The 24,213-nt window shown below is 36.7% G+C and overlaps 1 long non-coding RNA gene across 3 annotated transcripts in view; it reads left to right on the forward strand.

The window, feature by feature from the left end:
• The window catches only part of LOC130708642 (uncharacterized), a 331,810-nt gene that overhangs the window by 23,778 nt on the left and 283,819 nt on the right, over nt 1–24,213 (forward strand). For all 3 annotated transcript variants that reach the window (XR_009008925.1, XR_009008926.1, XR_009008927.1), the window contains exon 2: nt 22,412–22,984. This is a non-coding gene — a long non-coding RNA (uncharacterized LOC130708642). The remainder of the gene's footprint in view (nt 1–22,411; nt 22,985–24,213) is intronic.

Here is a 24,213-nt window from a genome sequence, read left to right on the forward strand (position 1 = left end):
AATTTTAGTGAGTTTTACTGTGTATGTATGTTTGTACATGCATATATATTTTGTGATTACATTTAAGATGTTGATTGCCCACAGAAAGGCTTTATGGATAAGAAGAAAAGTTTTCAAATGATGTTTAAAATTGCATTGCTCATCAAATCAAAAGAAAAAAGACACCAAATGTTGGAGCTTAAAGACAGGAATGCTTTGATATTAAACCTAGAGAACTTTGGTTAAATTCTTTCTGCACTAGGTATGAATGACACCATACCTCCCTGAAATTAGTATTGAGAAAAAAAGACACACACACACAGGCAATCACGCATATATATATTTCCTCATTGAGGATCTCTTATATAAAAAAGGTCTGCATATAAAAGACAGTCCAGAGACATCTTTGAAGGTTCTCTTTCAAAGCAGCTTCGCTTTCTTATGTGTCTGGGGATTTCTGTTATTAATTGAAGTTAATTTTCTAGGATATCAGTTTGCCATGCACGTGGGAAAGATTGATAGCCTCTTCGATTCTCAAGAGCGTTGAAAATGACACTGTTCCATCACCGGGTGCCTTCACTTTTATCATCACAAATCAAATTATAAACATCGGGGCAACCTTGCTGGAATCTGGCTTCGGGAGATTTCCATAAGATTAATTAGGCGGCCAAAGCAAAGATGGTAAAATAGAGAGGGGGAGGGGTGGAGGGAGGAGGGAGAGTGGAACCATTCATTCCTCACAGAATGGAAAGTCAATTCAACAATGGGTAATTAGCGTGGGCCACAGATTCTCAAAGGCACTGAGGACACTGGACTCTTTCTCGCACTCTGATGTTTAGTGCCGTATTGTGGACCCCTCATTTAATTAGTGCACTTTGATACCCACAGGAGTTTGAGGCTCCAGGGCATGCTAAACACAGACTGACACCAGCAAGCTTCTGCCTCCTTCCACTCTAATTAGAGACACAATGAGCTGCAAAGACAATGTTTTACTCCAAGATTTCTTCTGCAGATACCTCTGGCAGGAAACAATCGTTTATTTTGTGTCTATATTGGTATTCAGATTAAATTGTTAGCATGCAAAAGATGAGCTAAGGGCACATATCTATTAAAAATGCTTAGCAGGGTTCAAAAATTATGGAAGCAATTTGTGCGAAAAAAATGTATTTTCCCTTTTGGAAACTATTTTCCACTGGTCTAATTAAAATAAACTTTACAGCAAAATGCAGGTTGCATTCTAAAGTAAATATCAGTACTTTCTTAAAATAGCCGTAAGTTCTATGCCTTAAACAAATGGTTCTAAAATTATCTAAAGGGGAGAGGGAGAAAAAGAGGGGAAACCCCTCTCCTCCTCTGACTTCAACTGCATTGAAATAAGTAGCCAGCACCGGGGAAAATGACAGAGGTCATTTTTACAGGAAGATTGCTAATCTGTCTAGAGCTCTTTAAAGAAAGCCCTGAAACATTTCTCAGTGCCAAGTTAAAAAAATTTTTATAATGTTAGTTTTGATGGACAGTTCCATGCTGATTGGAAGAATATAAATATCCCAAGGGAGACTGCATATTGAAAATTAATCTCAGCATACACAAAATACTAGTATGTGTTTCTTTAACTATACACAGTAAATTCAGTGTCCCTAAAACTTAAACATAGGACAAATATTTCTCTGTGGTATTTTTGTCTCTATATTTCTATAACACAAAACCAGCTTGCAAAATAAAATGTTGCAAAGCATGGTCAACCAAAATGAATCAGTGCTATTACCTCCTTACGTACCTATATGTCCACCCAGCTACTTACCTGTCTACCAATCTGTATCTAACTTTTGAGAAAATGAAGCCAAAAAGCCTCAAATGAAAAAAACCAAAAATCCATTTTGAGATTGTCTCCACAAAACGAATACGTCTTAACTAACTTTCGACGCCCTTTGACACCAAAAATCTCCCCCTGCCCCGCATGCCCTGTATTATTCACTATGAAATCAGAAAGGAAAGACATTGTTTTTGTAGGAAAGTGGCTTGTTCTGTTGCTCAGAGTTACCCTGATACTTTCCACAGACATTTTTTCGAGCCCCATTCTGAATTTGCGTCTATGTAAGGATCGGTAAGGATTATTAAATAGGTTTCATCTACAGTGCCAAACCCGGTAGATTGTGAGGATCTCCTGGGAGGACAATTTTAAGAAAGATTGTGTATTAGTGGGAAAGAATGCCATGGTTATTTACCAATGCCTTTCACTGGTTTGCTTTGGGGTGAAGTGAGAGTCAGAGAACACAGGAGTGGTGAGATCGGCTCCATGATTTTGTCAGCTCTGCGCTGGACTGAAGAGTCAAAGGTTTAGACCTAATGTACCCACTGTGCCAGTTACCCAGAGCTCTTTTACAGTGCATAGAATTCGTGCCCAAATCTAGGAATCTAGTGGAGCCTGTCCTACCTATGTGCCTCTCTGGATAAACTCATGGCATTTTAGATTCCATTTCTTAAAACTACGATCTCCTTTGGGCATTCTGGCAGATTACGGTCTGTCATTAATTTACACTAACCTTGCCTGTGAATAGTGGACATGTCCCACATCTGACTTGAATCTCAAAGTGAGACATCTAGGCCAACAAACTTTGATAATGATCTCAATGCGTTATTGATGAACTTTTCCATCTGAAAATGTCCTTTTATGTTTGAGAAGTTCAAAAACTTCTAAGTTAGTCACTAAGAAGCCATTGTCCTGCTCAAGTCCTCTCCTGTTTTTTGTTGGTATTCAGAAAATGACAAGAGTATGCTGCCCAAGTGTGGGAAAAAGACTATACCTACGAAAGCAATATTAAAAATTCACAATTAAGCCTAAATTAAAGAAAACTTTCTTGTCTGTTTTAACCAAGCAGATATTTTCCAAGCACTCAATGACTATGCTCCTATTAAGCATTTTATATTTTAGAAAGCAATGTACCTATACTTTTTGGGAGAGATTAGCAGTAACATGTACTATATAACTGTTAGTACTAATACTTTAGTTAGCACCACTTGAAAGCAGAATCCTGTCTCCCAAAGGAAACCTATTCCCCATCTAAGTCACTGAAGTAACCGCTGAATAATTAGCTAGCAATACCTTACATATTAATGTTTCAAATCATCCATCACTCGAAATCCTGTATTCAGCCTCAGCACACTTTCCTAAAAAAAGATTCATGCTTCCAGCTAAAAAAAGCAGGGGATTCTTTTCAGATATAACAGAACACAGTGTGCTCAAGGAGAGACAATCAGTCCCAGTTTGAATAGTTTACAAATGGTTAATATGCTTTCATTTTTTCTGTATGTCCTATTGAAAATCATCTCATCTATTATTGACATGCACTAGATTATAGGTGCTTATGGGAAACAATTTATTTTTTAAAGCAACAGACTAAGGAGGAATTCCTTGAATCTGCAACATCCATAGAAAAGTTGAACTTCATTGGTCAAAAAGGTGGGTAGTATTCTCAAACCACCTATTTGCAGAGTAGAATTACATTACATAGAGTTGTATTTAGACATCCCTGAAGATAGACGAATGTTAAATGCCATGTAGCATTTGGTTAAATGTGACAGCATGGGGCACCACGCTATGACATTATTTTAGATTACAGGCTATGCCAAAAGCCATTTAACAGCACTATCAGGAAGAAGTGAAGGGACCCCAGTGAAAGGTTTCTCTGCTCATCATACCTGCCTTTTAAAGTCTCTCTTGTTTCCATCAGCCTATTTTCTTCCTGTTCTTCTCTATCTTCCCTTTTCATTTAGAAATTCATTCCATTCCCTCCTGTATTCTGTGATGCTCCTTGCTTCAGGGGCCCTTTATAGTAATTTATTCCAAATGCTTATTATCCTTTGTGTAAAAGAGTTTTGCCTTCTTTTTTCCTTGTTCCCAACTTTCTAATTTTCAGATCATATCTACTCACTTCTCTGGTCTTGAAACATAAAGAGTTTGCTTGGATCAATTTTATCAATCCACCTTATAATTTTTAAAACTTCAGTTGGGTTACATGAAGTCTTTCCTTTTCCACTGAGAATTTGCTCAACTTTCCCCATCTTTTCACATAACTTAATCGTTGAGATCTGGTATCATTCATGTAATTGCTCCACACTGTTCCCCTGAAGAGCAATTAAACCTTGCAAAGGTTTGGTGACCAGCACTGTTTAAATTATATAAGGCAAGGACTAGAAAAGTTCTATCAATAGCAACACTATAATGCCTTCAATTGATAAAAGACCTGACTGCCTCAATTTATATTTACTATTACTAAAAAATATTATATCACATACTTCAGTAAACATTTATTATCTATCATTTGACAATTAGAGGAGTTGTGTGTGTGTGTGTGTGTGTGTGTGTGTGTGTGTGTGTTTTAATAATCCAGTTAACCCAAAAAAAGACAAATTTTTTTTTTTTTTTGTAAAACACATCAATGCCCAGATTTCTATTAGGGTCATGCCCACACAGTTTGGAGGGCTGGTTTAATAAAATCACATTAACTCACCTCCCAGAAGGTGTATTCAAGCTTCCCCTGCCCCATTAGACAGTATTGGTACATTTTAAGTAAATAGATATTTCTTTTTCCACAAAACTTCCCGCCTATACCAATGAGTCTCTTTATTTCCAAATGGTAAAAAAGAGGGATATTAATGCACAAGGAAGACAAGTAAGCAAGAAATATGCCCTCAAAGCTACAATTTCGATAAGGCACTTCTAAGGGCTTTTTAAAAAATCATTTACTACGAGTCGTCCCTCAGTATCTGCGGAGGATTGGTTCCAGGACCACCGCCCCACCCATACGAAAAGCCATGAATGTTCAAGTCCCTTATGTAACACGGTGTAGTATTGCATTCTGCCCTCCCATTCAGCGGGTTCCGCATCTGTGGATTCAGCCAATCACGGATCTACCGACCCCAGGGTCGACTGCATTCAGCGATATCCATAGAGTGGTTCGCTGCCTATGGAAGTCTAAATTGTTGCGTATTTTTACAGGGTAATTATTCATTCATTGAATTGATGTTTATTGAGTACTTACTGTATACCATGCACTATTCTAAATACCAGGAGTGTAAAATAAACAACATAACATATACACAGAAAAATCAAATAAGGTAGAAAGCAAATGGCAGGACTTCCCTGGTGGTCCAGTGGCTGAGACTCCGCGCTCCCAACGCAGGGAGCCCGGGTTGCATCCCTGGTCAGGGAAGTAGATCCCACATGCCGAGAGGAAGATCCCGCACGTGGCAAGGAAGATCCAGCGCAGCCAAATAAAAAAATAAATAAATATTAGAAACAAAAAAGAAAGAAAGAAAAAGCAAATGGCAAATGCTAGAAGAGAAGTAAATGGCAATGGGGTACCTGAATGACTGGTAGTAGTTGAACACAGGCACTCTTTGGGGAGCTAATGTTCCAGCGGAGCCCTTGACAAGGCTGATCAAAACGTTGCTTGACATAACCGAGGCTGGATTGACTTAGGACAGCGAGACCGTTTATTTGTGAGAACTTCCAGCACTATAACTTGTTTGCTCTGCGTCAGTCCCAGATCCCCACCCCTCCTCCATGTGCCTGACAACAAACATTTCCTGCCTGCTCTTTTCCTGTTATTGCAATTATTTAAAGCAGTTTGTTAAGTTTCAAAACACTTCCCCACTCCTCCACCATCCTGCACTTACCCCCCTGCCCTCACCCCACACTATCACCCCAGCCCCGCCCACAAAGCAGTTTTTAACAAGTCCCTCCTTCCCTCCCCAGCCACTGGCCTCCGCATATCAGAGCTTTGTTCCTCCATTCCTTCCCTGAAACGATTCTGGCTAACACTAGGCGTTTCCGCCTGCTGCAATAGTCCCTCCTAATAGTCATTCCTTACTGAAAATAGAAAAGTAAATAAATAAAATCATTTACTACTTACACATTTAATTGAATACCAGTTTTGACTTAAAATAAATATTGAAATGAAGTCTTAAAGGTATTACATGATGGAAGCTTTAAAAACATCTTTGTTAATGGTGGATTCTTTCTCAAAAAGAAGAATAGTGCTTATTTTTAAAAGCCTTGCTATGACCTTTACTTAGTATGAATTAGGTGACTTGGGAAAAACTAGTTCTCTGATAACTGCACTTACTTGGAAATTGTTCAAATGAAGTTAAATTATAAAATGATTATTTTTAAAGGCAATGAAAAAAGCCTTTTAGAGGCTTTTCTACACCCAGATGTCTACAAATTGCTTGTATGTAATATCCAGTTTTAAAGCTCTGAATGAATATGGATGGAGGGCAGTGTGCAAACTGCCCAGATCTCATATTATCTTAATGACTCAGAGCAGCAATTCTCAACCACCTCACTGTCCTGTACTTTCTGAAACACCACTTTGATGTTCACCATTCTCCATATAGAGACAAGGGACCCTACACAAGAAATTTCAGCATAGACATTCTTTTGACTAATACCCACCACTGAAATGACTGTATTTTTAACTTAAGAACAAAATGATGGGTAGTTTTGGTGATGGGGTCAAAGAAACACCGTTATTTTTCTTAGACCAGTGGTTCTCAACTCATGCTGCATATTAATATCACCTGGGAAGCTTTAAAACCTGCCAATCTCCAAGTCTCACCCCAGGCCAATTAAGTCAGTCCGTGCGTGGGCTTTGGAATTGATGTTTTTAAGCCAGAGTGATGCTAACGGGCAATCAGAGTTGAGATGCATTTATTTAAACCAATAGTTCTCACCTGGGTCAGGGTGCGCATTGTAATCACTAGACGGTATCTTCCAGAACGCCCGGGATGTGGGGCGGGAGTGTCGGGAACAGTATTTTCAACAGTCCCTGCAGATTGTATTGCCATTCTTGTTTATCCAAAGTAGAACCTGAATGATCTATCTATGTGTATTTTTATAGAAGTCACCACATGATTCTGATGTGCCCTTCACTCACATTTGAGAATCACATACTTGGGTTATTTGTCCAAGCACATATGTATTAATAGAGTCAAAGCAGCAAATTAAGTGGTTCTAAGAGCTGCAGTTGTATCTGGCAGACTAATCCTGAACTCAGCATTTCTGAAATGTGCCAGGGGATACCCCAAAATTCTTATTAATAACTGGGAGATGTGCTACACTAACATGTTTCTCAAGGTGTTTTCTTTAGAACAAAATCTTGTGGAGGGATAATGGTTATGTCTTTCCCCGAAAAAATACATGTTTGGAGGGGCAGGGGCAGTTCTTTGATCTAATAAGATTGGGAGATGCGGTTTCAAGCAGTACTAAATAGATTTCTTTAAAGCATAATTTATGAGAGCCTTGAATGTACTGCTTTACACTGGGAATTTTCTAGAGCGGTACTCCTCAAACTTAATGTACATACAAACCTATCTGGTGGCACAGTAGAAAGAATATTTGTTAGGAATCTTGCCACTGCTAATAATTAGTCAAAACAGAAAAGAAAGGGTCATGAAAGAAACTAGTATTTCTTGATTGACTACCATTAAATAATTTAATGTGGTTAACACATCTATGAGATAGGTGATGTTTTCCTATTTTACAGGTGAGGAAACTAAGGTTGAAAGAGATGAAATAAGTTGCCCCAAATCATAGAATTATTAAACTCAAGCTATGATTCTGAATCCAGGTTCATCTTATTTCCAAACCTGTGCTCTTTTCACCAAATCTTCTTTTATCCCTTCCCCTTCTTTTTTTAAATAAGGTATACTTTTCATATAGTAAAATGAATAAATCCTAAGTGTATAGCTTGGAAATTTTTAATATATGTTTATACTCAAGTAACCATCACTCAGAGCAAATTAGTATATTTCCATTCCCCAGAAAATTTCTTCATACTCCTTCCCAGATAATGATCCCCCCTCCCAGAGGAAGCTCTATCCTGATTTCTATCACCATTGGTTAGTTTTTGCCTATTCTTGGACTTCATACAAATGGAAATGTACTTTTATGTACTCATTTATGTCTGTCTTCTTTCACTGAATACAATTGTTTTGAGATTCATCCATATCGTTGTGTGTATATGCGGTTTGTTAATTCTTTCTCCTATTGGTAGACATTTACACTGTTGCCAGTTTTTTGCCTATGCTGAATAGAGTCTCTATGAATATTCTTGTACAATTTTTTTAAGATATAAACACTCATTCCTTTGGGAGGTCTACATAGCAATGGAGTTGCTATATCGTAGAGTAGGCATGTATCAAACTTTATTAAAACCTCTCAAGCAGCAAAAGTAGTGGTGCCATTTTACAGTCTTTGTACCATCAGCAATGAGTCGCAGCTCCAATTATTCTACTTTTTGCCTCCTTTTATTTCTTGACTGTCTTTTTATCCATTTCTTCCTAGATATGCAAAATCAAGAAAAAGGAAAGTATAACCCTTCTAAAAGACTATCTTGGAATAGTGTACAAAATTAATGGGAAAAAAATTCCCTTGATAACTGGATGCGGGCCCACCCTACCCAATTTTAATAGGGTGATCTTTCAAACAGTGAAATGACCATCATAGAACCCAGAATAAGGGCCGAACACGGCTATTGATAAGGAAAAGACAAAAAGGAATATGAACAGACAAGATGCCTTAGAAGGAAAAGGAGGAATAAGCAGGGGAAAGCAGGAGGCATCAAAGACAAATGCAAATGTGGATAGAACAATAAAGGCAGGTTGCAAGGTGACTGGGATCCAGAATAGGTGAATGCCTGAAAGCCTTGATTGGCAGGGCAGACACTGAACAAAGAAAGAGTGGCAGCCAGGGGGCAGTCAGGAATTGCCTACTCTGAATGGGTTCTGTTTAAAAATCAACATGAAATCATACTTTATATAAGTTTTTCCTAAGAAGAATCACATTTCCCTCCCTCACTTACTAAGAGACTAATGTGATTTTAGCCCTCACTTTTGTTCATCAATCACCCTCTTTCATTCGTCAACCTGGTTTGGTGCAGGTGCATAATTTACTCGGTCCTTTTCCCCTATGTGTGCTGAACTCAGATGCAGCCTCATTTTGGTTTTGCCTCCTGCAGTGTTACCTCAGTGCTGTGGCGTCTCTTTATGTAACATGCTTCTGTTTCTAGGCCAAACATTCAACAACTTCCCTCAGTCAATTCCAAGAGCTCAGCGGTATCATCTAAATTTGGAGCTCTAAACCAGTCTCCCCAGGCTAAAATTAATCACAAATCCCCAAAAAAGCATTTTAAAGACACTCACAGCTTGAGCCTAAAAGTAGCTCTTTGAATGACTAAAAAATAAATAATACTCAGCTGTACTTATTGATTCCTATTCTTGTCTATTGGCTCAATTTGGTCATGGATATTGGTATGGTAAGGCCATTCAAGATGGCTGTTCTCTTGCTCTCTGTCCATCCCATGCTCAACCAGGACCTGCTTCACGCACATGACTATCCAATTCTCTTAATTACAGGGCTTAATCAGAACTGCTTTCGTGCTTGCCCCCGCCCAGTCGCTGGTTTCCCCGGTAACGTATGAGCCAACCTGAAGTCAATTCCCCCTATAAATGGTAGGCTGCTTCTCCTTCAGGTGGTAAGATTTTTCCTGTGTCCTGCCTGCTGTCTGCCAAACACCATCGCTCCAGGACTTCTGACTTGTAAGATTCCCTATCCAACAAGTCCTTGATGTCCCTGTCACTGCTTCTGGGCTCTTCCTTTGGTCTTACTGCTGGGCAATTACAAGCCTGCAGGCCTGAGGGGTGCAGCCCAACAATGTTATTTTACACTTGTGGAAAGTTTGCTGTATATGGTGATATTGAATTTAGACCCAGCTTGCTATGCTCAGCTCTCCCATTTGCCCAAGGAATTCTTAAAAACCCATTTATGAGACTAGAGCCTAATGGGCAACAACTGTGCTAAACTTTTTCTAGCCGCCACCAGGTTAGAAGTGATCATTCATATAAGGGTACGTAGAAAGAAGATAGGCCTTGCCGTCTGAATATCCTTCTTAGAGTACTTAGCATTTGGAGATGCATGACCAAAAAATACAAATGAGTGGCCAATAGCAGGGTAATTTATTTAATCTGTTCATCTCTCTTATGTTTTACGCATTGCTGAGTAGCAAACTTAAGATGGACATGTGAAATACATGAAGCATTATAAACCAATGGCCCAGAGTATATATGATTGTTTAGTTCTAGGTTGCTATCCATATCAGGTAATTAACATTTTTTCAAAGGACAGATTTTTGAAAAGCATGTTTTAAATCAGAAGCCTATCTTGCTCAAAGCTGCTAAATTTTTTACTTATTTTCATTAAAAGTTATACAGGGTTTCTGTCTCTTTAGATATTACATAATTGTTTAAAATTAACCCAATCAGAACAGAATGCAGGTGATAGGTTTTACTGGTTCTGTGGAGATTAAAATAAGAATTTTACCAACTGTTTTTTTTTTCTTTCGTCAAATATCAACCAAGGGTAAATAAAACAGGAAATAACGTAGGAAAGCTATATGTGGCATATAAATGTATGACAAAGGATATCAACAAAATTTTGGAAAAGTCATCTAAATTTTTTATAGTTCTAAAAAATATCCAACTATTCTAAAAGGAAAAATAAAAACAATATAAAGAAAGTAATGGAGAAAGCAGCACCTGCTTTTTGACATAAGAACAATCCCCATAGTTTCATAAAATATACACTGGAGTCGCAGTCCTCACATTCTATGTATTTTAGTTTTATATTTAAAAACTCACTTATATAAGAACTAAGAAAAGATCAATTATCACCCACTGCATAATACCTTTAAAATTCTACAATACATCTTTACCTTTTCACTTTTGCATTATACCTCCACTTGTTACAATTTATGACTACCAATTAATATATGATGCAAGAAATGCACATACTGTCAAAATCGCTGACTTTATAACTTTTTTCTCTACAATTTTCTACTTGAAATAAGTGAATCAAAGACCTTTTTTCTTTTTTATCCTATTGTTTTTTCTCTAAAAGCCACTCGGCTCTTAATGAAAAGAAATAGTAAGTAGTAGTTGTAAAATAATCTGTCAATCAATCAGGCACTTACACTTTGGGCAGACCACTCATGGAGCTTTAGAAAAGATTTTTTAAAAACACAAAGGAAAATCACAATTAAATGTGGATTGGAAAATTGCATTTTATATTGATTTTATTACTAGAATTTGGAAAGAAGCCTTGTGACTATATTAAGCTAATGTTGTAATGGGTGAAATGAAAGAGACAATTTAGAACATTGGCCAGTTGATCATGGAAAAATTGTTCCCCTGAGCCCTTCATTCAAGTACCTGGGAGAAGGAGAGCATCCCCTTCTACTTAATTGGTCCCTGTAAATCTCTTGGTTAGTTTTTGGTGTTTTACTATATTGTCTATAATGGGGAAGATGAGATGAGGGAGTCAAATCCCCAGGAATGAAATAGAAGGTGCTATGCTACCTGCCTTCTTTCGTGAAGCTAATTGCAAATAATAAAGACTTGGGTAAAGATTTTAGATCATCTGGTATGTACCATAAAATATTTCAAAATTCTATCCTGCTTTTCCTTTTTAAGATAAAGTTTGTGGATATAAGTAAACTTTCAGGTTTTTCAAGAAATTTCTTAGGGAGGCTACTCTACCTTCTAACAGCATGGTCTCTAAAATTGTGTGCATCAAATAACATCCTCAAACATTGCATTTTTATCTAACTACCAGAAATATTTACCCAAATAATTTGTGTTTGCAAATTTAGAGCCTGGGTTAAGACCATTTGCAAAAATTGGCCCTGGAAATGTCAAGTACACAGAGCCTTTATATAACATCATAAATATTAAAAGGTAGAAAACCTAGATCATTAAGTTCCAGAGAAGTAATACACCATATCTACCCATTTGACACTCAGAGGAACAAGAAGCTTCAAATCTTTGGGGGAGGGAGTCCTTAGAGCTTCAACTTTAAAATTCCCCACCTTAAGCACAATTTATAACATGCTATCACACATTCTTGGGTTCAAAGATAAATCAAGTGCATTTTTTTCTTTTTAAAAATGGATATTTTGTTTTCCATTGGCCTGTTTCCATGTTTAATTAGACACAGCCTGAAAGGGAGGCTGATCTCCAGGGGTCCCTCGTTTTGGCTTGTGAGGAATGGGTGTGATAAGTGTTTACAGTACAGTTCTGACTGCAGCAAGTCCACATGGCCATTGCTTCCTATTACCTATTTTAAAAATATACAGTTGAGAGGTAAAACATGGATAGTCTGAGGTGCTGGAAAAGGAGAAAATTGGGTTTCATGACATTTTTGCAGCAAACAGGATTCAGAACATAATGGTTAACAGCGACTAACCCATAAGATTCTAGATGAGACTCAAATTCTAGATTCTATATGAGAAGGAGCAGTTTTGTTGAACAATTTCAGAAAGAAAAATCCCATAGGCCCCTTTTTTACTTAAGGGTAAATTTAAAAAATAATGAGATAGTATTCCTAATAGCATGCCTTAGAGTTAACAAAATGTTTTCCCACAAACTATCTAATTTGATCTTTATCACATAGTGGATGGTTTGCTTTATTATTCTTATTTGCACATTGAGAACACTGGAAGCCAAAGAACTAAAGTATTTCACAAAATACTATGCCATTAATAAGTTTCATGTTCATTATTCTAACACACGAGATTTAATTCCAAAGTTTAGGACGGACTAAGTACCTGAAAACTATTTTAATTTATTTTATTTATGAAAACTGTCTCCAAGTATATTGGAAACTATTGGAATCTCACAAGCTTGTGTAAAAGGGAAGTTTATATTTTTAGACTTTAATGTTTCTGACCAAATAAACAGTGATACAGCTTTTTAGATTTTGACTTAATTTTTCTAATCACTTTTACTTATGCAATGTTTTATATTTTGATGTGACCACAAGGTGGGGGGAGTTCACTGTGTGAACTTAAATTTCTCCATCAGTTATTTTCTATGGGTTCTTAACAATGGAATGGGGCTATTATTCTTCAACTTGAGAATTTAAAACTTGTTGGTGTGGTATTATTTGGGCCACGTTATGACCTGGGCATAAAATATGCCATTCCTGGTGTACTGGGTTGAGTGACATTATCTGAATGCAATTCAAGACTAAGAAATAGGTGGAGGGATAATTGTTCAAAGGTGGCTTTGCACTTAATTCCTTCTGGGACTATTAGGGTCAAACTCTCTGATCTAGTGATCTGACTCTCTGATTCTGATCACTGGCCTGACCGTAAGCTTGGCTGCAATGTCCTATCACATCTTAATTTAAAAAATAAAAATAAAAAGATTTGGGAATTTAAGGAGGGAATGAGTCCAGGATTCCACCTTTCATCCTATACCTCTGTATTAGTTTGCTAGGGCTGTCATAATGAAGCACCACAGACTGGGTAGCTTGAACAACAAATTTATTTTCTCATAATACTGGAGGCTAGAAATCTGAGATAAGGTGCCAGCAAGGTTGGGTTTTTTTTGAGGCTTTTTCCCTTTGCTTGCAGATTAATGTCTTCTCCCCATGTGTGTTGGTGTTCTAATCCCCTCTTCTTATAAGTACACCAGTCCTATGGATTAGGGCCCACCTTCTGAAGACCCCATCTCTAAATCCAGTCATGTTGTGAGATACTGGGGGTTAGGACTTCAGCATATGAATTTTGAGAGGACATGATTAGCCCATAACAACCTCTCACTTCTTCACCATCACTTCCTGTGAAGGAAGAGTTGCTTACCTGGTTGCTTAGCTCTGACACTGATGAAACCACTTTGTTAGGTGTCATCAGAGGGTGGTAGGAGGCCATGCTTGTGGGTGTGGTTCTTCAACATCTTCTCTACTTTCTCTCTTGTACTCACACCAACAAAGTGGCATGACCCTAAAGTGCTTCTTTTTCTGATGCCTTCTGCGTGGTCGGAGAAGAAAAGGACAAAGAAAGAAAATAAGATTATAATGTTCCACGTTGCCAACAAAAATCACAAAATCTAAGCTTTTTAAAAATTTTATTTATTTATGGCTGTGTTGGGTCTTCGTTTCTGTGCGAGGGCTTTCTCTAGTTGCGGCAAGTGGGGCCACTCCTCATGGGGGCCTCTCATTATCGCGGCCTCTCTTGTTGCGGAGCACGGGCTCCAGACACGCAGGCTCAGCAATTGTGGCTCACGGGCCTAGTTGCTCCGCGGCATGTGGGATCTTCCCAGACCAGGGCTTGGACCCGTGTCCCCTGCATTGGCAGGCAGATTCTCAACCACTGCGCCACCAGGGAAGCCCCACAAAATCTAAGCTTTTGTTAAAAATATGTCCACATTAAAAAAAAAAAAAGAATAAACCTCTCGGCTCCACGTTACCCCCTCTAGCTTCTGTGATGGTTCTCCCTGTCACGTCCCAGACACAATCTGAAGTCTCCACTTTTTTTACCTCTCTTCGTTCTTCCTCGTACTGCATCTGGTTCCCTCTTCCGTCAGTTCAATGACACTGTTCTCTTGAAGGTCACCACAGAGTTCCCTAAAACCACATCCGACCCACAATCTTCTTATCTTCCTCATTGAACTTCATACTGCAGTCTTTTCCTTCTCCAATCCATTCTCAAATCCACTTTGTAGCTCCATATAGTTTTGAGATTTCTGTAACTTCCTGGTGGGTTTTTTAAAATTATTATATGTTGATATTTTATGTTGTCTTTTTCCTTAAATTCTACTTTGCCAGATGTCAAAATGACTAAACCAGTTTATTTCACTATTGTTTGGCTGGCATATATTTTCCCAAGACTTTAATATAAATTGTTCTCTATAGTTTTGTTTAACATTCCTTTGAAGATAATCCTTCTTTTTTCTCTAGGTGATTTTTTATGTGCCATTAGCTTCTGCCATTTCACTATGATGAATTATAATTTGTATTTTTTTCAATTTACTCTCCTTGGAATTTGTTGGGCTATCTGCTTCCCTAAGTTGGTATCAATATAAATATATATACACATAGTTGTATATATATATTTGAGTATATATATATATAACATATATATGCCAATATATAAACCTATATATTTCTCACTTCATCCTTCGTGTCTCTCAACCACTCTTTAATATTTTCTACTTCTGTCTCTCTCTGCCACATTCTGGGTAATTTCTTCATCTGTATCTTCCATTTGCTAATTTTCTTTTTATCCATCTATTCCTAAAATGCTGTTATTCCTGCCCATTACTTTTTTCATTCAAATAATTGTATTTTTTCCTCTTTAGAAGTTCTATTCACTTCTTTGCCAGATAATTTTCTTTTTTCTGGATTTCAGCCATGTGTCTAATACCTTTTATATATGCTTGTACTTTGTTTTCTGGTTACTCCTATTTCTGAAGGCTTGGAATTTTATTTAGCTGCCTCTTTGTTTCTGTTCTAATTTGCTCATGGTATCTTATTTCCTTGTTTGTTTTATAGATTTTGACTGTAAGCTTATTTTTTTTAATTGAAGTATAGTTGATTTACAATATTGTGTTTTAGGTGTACAGCAAAGTGATTCATATACACATATATATTTAAGATTATTTTCCATTACAGGTTATTACAAGATATTGAATATTATTCCCTGTGTTACACAGTAAATCCTTATTGCTTATCTATTTTGCATATGGTAGTTTGTATCTGTTAATCCCATACTCCTAATTTATCCCCTAAGTTTGTTTTCTGTCTGTGAGTCTGTTTCTGTTTTGTATATAGATTCATTTGTATTATTTTTTAGATTCCACATATAAGTAATAATATATAGTATTTGTCTTTCTCTGTCTGACTTACTTCACTTAGTATGATAGTCTCCGGGTCCATTCACGTTGTTGCAAATGGCAATATTTCATTCTTTTTTATGGCTAAGTAATTATATATATATATATATATATATATATATATATATATATATATATATACCACATCTTCTTAAACCAATTATCTATTGATGGGTATTTGGGTTGTTTCCATGTCTTGGCTATTGTAAATAGAGCTGCTACGAACATTGGGGCGCACGTACTGATATCTTTTCGAATTAGAGTTTTTGTCTTTTCTGGATATATGCCCAGGAGTGGGATTTCTGGAGCTCTATGTTTACCTTTTTAAGGAACCTTCATACTGTTCTCCATAGCAGCTATACCAATTTACATTCCAACCAAAAGTGTAGGAGGGTTCCCTTTCCTCCATACCCTCTCCAGCATTTATTATTTGTAGACTTTTTGATGATAGCCATTCTGACTGGTGTGAGGTGATACCTTATTGTAGTTTCGATTTGCATTTCTCTAATAATTAGTGATGTTGAACATTTTTTAATGTGCCTGTTGGCCCTCTGTATGTCTTCTTTGGAGAAATGTCTGTTTAAGTCTTCTGCCCATTTTTTGATTGGGTTGTTTGTTTTCTGACATTGAGCTATATGAGCTGCTTGTATATTTTGGAAATTAAATCATTGTCGGTCGCATCATTTGCAAATATTTTCTCCCATTCTGTAGGTTGTCTCTTTGTTGATGGTTTCCTTTGTGCAAAAGTTTTTAAGTTTGATTAGGTCCCATTTGTTTGTTTTTGCTTTCATTTCTTTTGCCTTGGGAGATCTAAGAAAATATTGCTACAATTTATGTCTGAAAATGTTTTGCCTATGTTTTCTCCTAGGAGTCTTATGGTGTCATGTCTTATATTTAGGTCTTTAAACCATATTGAGGTTATTTTTGTATGTGGTGTGAGAGAGTGTTCTAATTTTATTGATTTACATGAGGCTGTCCAGCTTTCCTAGCACCACTTGCTGAAGAGACTGTCTTTTCTCCATTTTATATTCTTGTCTCCTTTGTCATAGATTAATTGACCGAAGGTGTATGGGTTTATTTCTGAGCTCTCTATTCTGTTCCAGATGTCTGTTTTTGTGCCAATACCATGCTGTTTGATTACTGTAGCTTTGTAGTATTGTCTAAAGTCTGGGAGGGTTATACCTCCAGATTTGCTCTTTTTCCTCAGGATTGCTTTGGCAATTCTCGGTCTTTTGTGGTTCCATATAAATCTTAGGATTACTGGTTCTAGTTCCATAAAAAAAGTCATGGATATTTTTACAGGGCTCACATTAAAGACTTTAGCTTACTTTTCTTTTCTTTTTTTTTATTCAAACAGAAAGTCACAAAAATTATAATCATCCTCATCAGTTCACTCAGTCCCATGTAATTAATTTTTTTTTCATCTTGATCTTTTGTTAGCACTTTTATGAATTCATCAGTTTTCCATTAGAGTTCTGAAACTGCTTATTCATTCAGTTCAGCAGTACAGTCAGTTACCAGAAACCTGTACTTGTCAGAGTCTTTTCCATGTAGCTTACTTTTCTTGTAACTTTTATCTGTGGTGATTCAATAAGAATGGAGATAGAAATCGATTTTTCCAGAAAAAATTGAACTTGCTCTTGATAGCCATCTGAGGGCACCATCAGTCCAGGACCACTTTTTAACTCTGGAATACCTATTAGTTATTTATTGGAGGCTCTTGATTATCCTTCATGTCTTGCAATATTTTTTTCTCTCTCTTTTCTAAAAATATCTTTTCTTCTTTTTCTCTGGGTGTTATTCTGAGTTAACCCCTCAGAAACCTTTTGTTTCACCTATTTTTTTTCCTCTGAGTTCAATCTGGAGTTTATTCTAGGTATAGACTTTTGTATTTTCATAACTCTTTTTCATGTAAAATTTAAGGTTTGTTCTTTTTGTATCCTTATGCTAATTATTTTTGTATGGACATCATGAGATTTTTAGCATCCTCAACTTATTTAAAAAAAACACTTTTTCCATACTATTCTAGTCATTATTTTAATCTCAGTGAATTGACTTCTGGTAGTATACTTTTGGGTATCTTTTTAATGTGTACTCTCTTCCTTTCTTCCTCTTCTCTCTCTTTCATCTTTTCTTCCTCCTCCCTCCCCCCTCCCTCCCCCTTCTCCCTCCCCTCCCTCCTCCTTCTCCTCCTTCTCTCTTGCTCACTCTTGCTCTCACTCTCACTTTCTTGCTCTTGCTTTCACTCTCACAATTTCTCTCCTCACCCCTATCTAATGGTTTTTCATTTCCTGTGATACCAAATCCTGAAATGCCTTCTGCACCAAGGTTCTATTGGGGTTCTTGCATTCCAGTCCCCAAACAATTTTTTCCAGTTTTCTTGTGCTACTGTGTATATTTTCAGCTGCCTCTCTAAGCTTGAAGTTGTATATAAAGCACAGTTCCAGTCTCTGTATCATCAACATCTTGGAATCCACAATATCCTCTGTTTTCAAGAAATCTTCCTACCAAATGTGAAGCATTTTAATCCCAGTTCCCTGCATAAGCTGAATCCCAGCTACCTTTGCTTTCTCTGGAATTTGACTTCAGTGGGCTAATTGCTTCTGCCTACTCTTTGCTTTGTTTGTGTGGTCAGTTGGGAAGAGTATATTATTTCTGTGCAAGGTTGAATCTTTATTTTTTTTTTTAACTTTATATATCATCTTTATGTGGCTGGAACCATGTGGTTACCCAAAAGCATGAACTTACAGAATCATCTTGTCTGGAAGTCCAAACTGTTTCCTATATTGCTATTTCTTATTTTTCTAAAACATAATTTTGACCATTTTACTCTTTCCTAAAATAATTTATTGAACTCTCAGAAGTATTAACCTAGTAGAATAGTGAAGTCTCTGGTTCAGAAATTTTAAACTAAGTGAAATTTTTTATTTTTTAAAAAAGTATTGAGACTTCCCTGGTGGCACAGTGGTTAACAATCTGCCTGCCAATGCAGGGGACACGGGTTCGAGCCCTGGTCCAGGAAGATCCCACATGCCGTGGAGCAGCTAAGCCCGTGTGCCACAACTATTGAGCCTGCACTCTAGAGCCCACGAGCCACAACTACTGAGCCTGCGAGCCACAACTACTGAAGCCCGTGCACCTAGAGCCCACACTCCCCAAGAGAAGCCACCGCAATGAGAAGCCCATGTGCCACAATGAAGAGTAGCCCCCGCTTGCTGCAGCTAGAGAAAGCCCGCACGCAGCAACAAAGACCCAACACAGCCAAAAATAAATAAATAAATATATTTAAAAAAATATTATTTGACTCCTTGGTTAATGACAAATTTTCATGGTGAAATCTCAGAATTATAGCTCTTTAGATGCACTCTTCTTACCTTCTTTTAAAGGGCACATGTCCAATTTAACCAGCAGTAACCCATTTAAGATGTTCCCATGAGAAGTAGCCTGAAAAAAATATTTTCTTGACTAGATTTTCATATGGAAAGAGAGCATAGGTAGTAATTTATGAATCAAACTTGAAAACAATATCTAACCTCAAGTAAATTTGATTTGAATGCAGAAAGTTGATGCCTCCATTATATACAAATTTACCAGTTTGAAATGTCTTTAATTATAACATTAGCTGGTCTTTGCAGGATATCTTAATACATTTAAAGAAGTTGAGTTATATCAGTTTCCCATTGCTGCTGTGTCAATTTATCACACACTTAGTGGCTTAAAGAAAACAAATTTATTATATAGTTGGGGAAGTCAGAAGTCTGAAATGGGTATCACTGGGCTAAAATATAGATGTCAGCAGGGTGCATTCCTTCTGGAGGCTATAAGGAAGATCCATTATCTTCCCTTTTCCAGATTCCAGAGGTCACCACATTCCTTAGCTTCTGGCCCCTTTCTCCATCTTCAAAGCCAGCAGCATAGCATCATCAAGTCTTTCTCTGACTCTGGTCCCTTTTCTGACTTCTTCATGTTTTCAGAACCTCAATATTTCCAATGGCTCCACTCAGATAATCCAGGACAATCTCCCTTTTTAGAGGTCAGTTGATTAAAAACCTTAATTCCATTCATAATCTTAGTTCATCTTTGCCTTGTAACCTAACATAGTCACAGGTTCTATAGATTAAGATGTAGGCATTTTTGAGGGAAAATTATTCTACCTATCACAGGAATATTTAAGAAATGTACAAACTCTATTCCAGGAAAAGTTTACAGTTAACACTGGTCAGTTTGTTTTCTCTGTTTTTATCTTATTTTAATATTTTATTTTATGCCATAAAAAGTGCTTCTGATCTTAAAGATCCTGATACCTACAACTTGGAAGTGTGAGGTATTACTCATGGCATTTGCAGATTAGACACTGTTCAATTCTACTTCATCTGCTATGCTCTATCTGGTAAGGTTGGAATTTATTCAATCATAAAGTATTAGGTTTACATAGTATTAGAATATCAATTTCTCAAAGTATTTTCTCTCATACATGAGTGTAATTAATATGAATATTTTCACTTTTCTGAATGTTAATCTTAAAAATTAATATTTCAATATTTTCTGTTTCACTTTCTGCATTCTTATATTCTTATATTTTTTAACTTGAAGTTAAACATTTTCTTTTTAATATTAAGCATGCCATCAGTCTTAAAAACAGCCTCAACTATTTTTTAAAAAATCTTATTTTCTGAAGTCTTAAGGCCTACATTTCTCATAAAAATTTTTTTGTATAGGTGTTAAAAAATGATTAAAGAAGGCAATTTAGGTGATACAAACAAACTTTATATATGAAGCAGATAGTCACCTTTGGGAGACTGCAAAACGGGGCAGAAGGAAAGAAGTTTTTATAGCATAGGTAATAAAGAATGAGGAAGAGATAAATAGAAAATATCTGATTGGCTGGGGTCACATAGTTAACATTGTTTGGGGTGAGAAGGCCCAGAGTTGGCTTCGCATTTGGGGATTGGCTGACTGACTATACTGCATTTCTGATCAAGTGGAGCATTTACAGGGACATGAAAGTTATCTTTCAGTTGGTTGATGTGGCACCCTGAGCAAACGCAGCTCCATCTTGGGCTTAGAAATTTTTTTCAACAATATTTATTTTTCTGTTACAATGGACTTTTTGTTTAAAGCTAACAAGTCATTGGAATCATCAATCAAACACAATGATCCAAAAAAGTCTATCATTATTTAGATGATAATTTTCTGAATTTTTCTTATTTTCTTCAAACTAAATGTCTTACTTTCTTCAAACTAAATGTCTTATTTTCATGGAAAAGTTATAAAATATAGCAACAGTACTAAGCAAACTATTTCAGAATGTTGTCACATACATACATTTTACACAGAAAATAATTAAAAAATTTTAAAGTATCTACAACCACATAATAAGAAATGTATAATCTCATTAACTATTCCTCTGAAAACAACCTAAAATACTGGATATTTTGAGAAGTTGTCTTGGCTGTTTTAGTGAGCTGGCATGGAAAATAACTTTGTTAAATGCTATATTTAATGTGCCAATCTTGCAGCATTACGTTTGTTGTTCAGAAAAAGATAACAGCGCCCACTATCACCACTTTTATTCAGGAGATAGGAGTATTTGAAAAAGCTAAGAATTAAGCAGTCTTTCACAAACCTAATAAAGACACAAAATCCAAACACAAAAAATGAGAATGCTTTGAGGGATACACACCAGATGTGGTTTCTAAGCAAAATAATTTAAAATATGGAAAGAAAGGTAGTTTTCAGGAAATGTTAATTAATTATACTGAACCAAGCTGAATTAGAAAATCAGACAAGACCAACAGATTCTTAGACAGTGTTTTATATGTTATCTTTTCTGTTAAAAGTATTTTTCCCCATTCTTTGACTCTCAAACTTGAATTATTTTGTAATCATTTACTTCTCAGTTGGCTGGAAACATTCTCCCACCCCCGTCTGAGGAAGGATATTTTTTTCTAAGCTTCTGTATGCTCATTTGATATGATGCTCCCTTTTTCTTCTGCTTGTATATTGCAGATGTTAATCACTGTGAGTTTCTGTTTGCTTGTTTTCTTCCTAGATATCTACAGAAGCTTTTTTTTTTTTTTAATCTTTTAAACTTTTCACTTGGTATCCCAGCATTATCTTTCAAATTTTTTCATGTTTTTAAATTTTATTAGTAAAATGTTTTAACCTAGAGGAAAGTTGCAAGAATACAACAACCCTATACCTTTCACCTAAATTCATCAATTGATATATTGCCATATTTGCATGTTCTTTCTCTCAGTTGTTTATTTTTTGCTGAACCATTTGAAAGTTACAGACATCATGACCTTTCACTCCTAAATATGTCAGAATATATCTACTAAGATCAAGGACTTCTCACATACCCATAATACAATTATCAAATGCAGACAATTTAACATTGATACAAAAATATTATCTAATATTTGTTTCAAATGCTAATTTAAAAAAATGTCCTTTATAACTTTTCTAATTCAATATCCAATCCGGGTTCACGCCATGCATTTAACTATCCTGTTTAATAAACGTTTTTCTCGTTCCCAGTGAACTCTCTTGATTCAGAGAGTCTGTTTTGTTGGTTTACTGATATCGAAGATTCCTATTATATAAATATTGAATCATCTAGATCTGTTCTCTGTAACTCTAATATTTCTCTCCTTCCCCTTCCCTGTTTCCCGCTCCTTCTTTTTTTGGTTACTTTAAGGGCCCACCAGAGAGGTGATGGTGGGCAAGAGTGGTCTTCAGAACTGCAAGGGACCTCACTGACTCCTGCAGACCCACCAGCCCAACTGCCTGGAAACTGCCATTGTCCAAGATAATCTCCCACTTCGGGCCCCCAATTTTAGTCTCCCAACAACGCGGGATTCCGCCTCCATCCGATCCAGTGATTGCATCCAGTTCTTGGAGCAGCATGGCGTCCACAGCCCTTTCTGCGGTGCCGTTATCAACATAGCACCAGATTATCCACCCAGTCTGAGAATTTAACGCTGCAACTTCGTTCTTCTCTGTGGCTAAAACCAACTTTTTGGATCCAGGGAAAATTCCAAGACGGCAAACCTGAGCTTCCCCAAATACCGCTGTCTCCAAACTTCCCCGCTTGGTCTCTATAGACAGCAGCTGCACGGATACGCAGAGAAGCCCAGAGTCAGAAACCAGAAGCCTACGGGCACAGCCGTGCTGGGAGCCTAGGCCCCGCCCGCTGCCGGCCCGGCATGCACCGCGGCGCAGGCTCGGACTCCGCGGAATCTGAGAGGAGGCACCGCACGCAACATCTTTGGTGAGTTGCTCTTAATACTTATTTTCTTGGTTTTCACTTCTTTGTCCATACGAAATTGCTATCTTGGGGTTTTCTTTATCTCATTACTTTGATTTTCTGCTCTATCCAACATGAGGCTCAGTCCTTCCATTATTTAATTGAGAAAATGGTGGTCGGGGGTTTTACAACCTAGCCTTCACAGAACTCGGTTCTTTGTTTTTTATAACTACATGCTATAGTTTTATAGATGCAGTACCTATCCTCTTGAGAAAAGCATAAGAGTATTTAGTTAATCTCCTAGTTTTTTTAGAGTAACTTATTTACTTATTTTTTCCCTGAGAGGAGTTTACTCTTGTCTTAAAAGAAATGTCCTCTTTTCTGGCTGCATTTTCTCTACATGTGTTGAGTAATGTTTCTTTGCTTACTTGGTACAAAACCTCACTGTGCTGGCCTTCTGCCTATAATGACCATCTGGTCCAGAGAGAAAACTCATGCTGACTTTCTGCTTGTGTATCCTGATGGAAAGCTTACCCTTATACTATTGTGTTAAAGACTCTTTAATGAAGTTGCCCCGATACACACACGAGTGTCTATGTCTGTGTATATATGTCCTTTTGAGAAAATATTTACTGTGAGAGAAAAAGGTGTTACATACCTATATTCTTGTAGACATTTTACCTCAGAGACCTTCTCGAGAAATCAGTGTGCATATCTACATTGCCTTAGAGTAGTTCATACTTGTTGTGGCCTGATAATTTAATTTCTAGACTTTTGTCTTAAGAAATTAGTTATATATCCAGGTTTCAATATAAATATTCTTATTATAGTTACATTTGTAATTGTAAAAATAGAAGAAACCTGTCATTAAGTGAACAGTTACATAGTCAAGTTGCTTTTTGTTTGTTTTTTACATTGGGATACTCACAAGGTCAAATGAAAACAGCAGGATACAAGAATGTGTATAAAATATAATCCCACTTTGGTTTTATATATTTATGTATGAGGGGGAAAATGTGTTTGGAAGGAAATACATCAAAATGTTAACAGGTTATTTTAAATGCCTTCTTTCCATTTTCCCCTGATATTCAGAATTATCTACAAAACCAAGCATTACTTTTATAATCGAAAAGAAATAATAAGTATTATTTTAAATTAAATCTCATTATCCAAAATTGAATTCATCTTCCTTACCAAATGCTCTTCATTTACTGACATCTCTATCACTACGAATGGAATCATTTTTTCTGGTT

Source organism: Balaenoptera acutorostrata, chromosome 7, assembly GCF_949987535.1.
Source record: "Balaenoptera acutorostrata chromosome 7, mBalAcu1.1, whole genome shotgun sequence".
Classification (NCBI taxonomy): Eukaryota; Metazoa; Chordata; class Mammalia; order Artiodactyla; family Balaenopteridae; genus Balaenoptera; species Balaenoptera acutorostrata.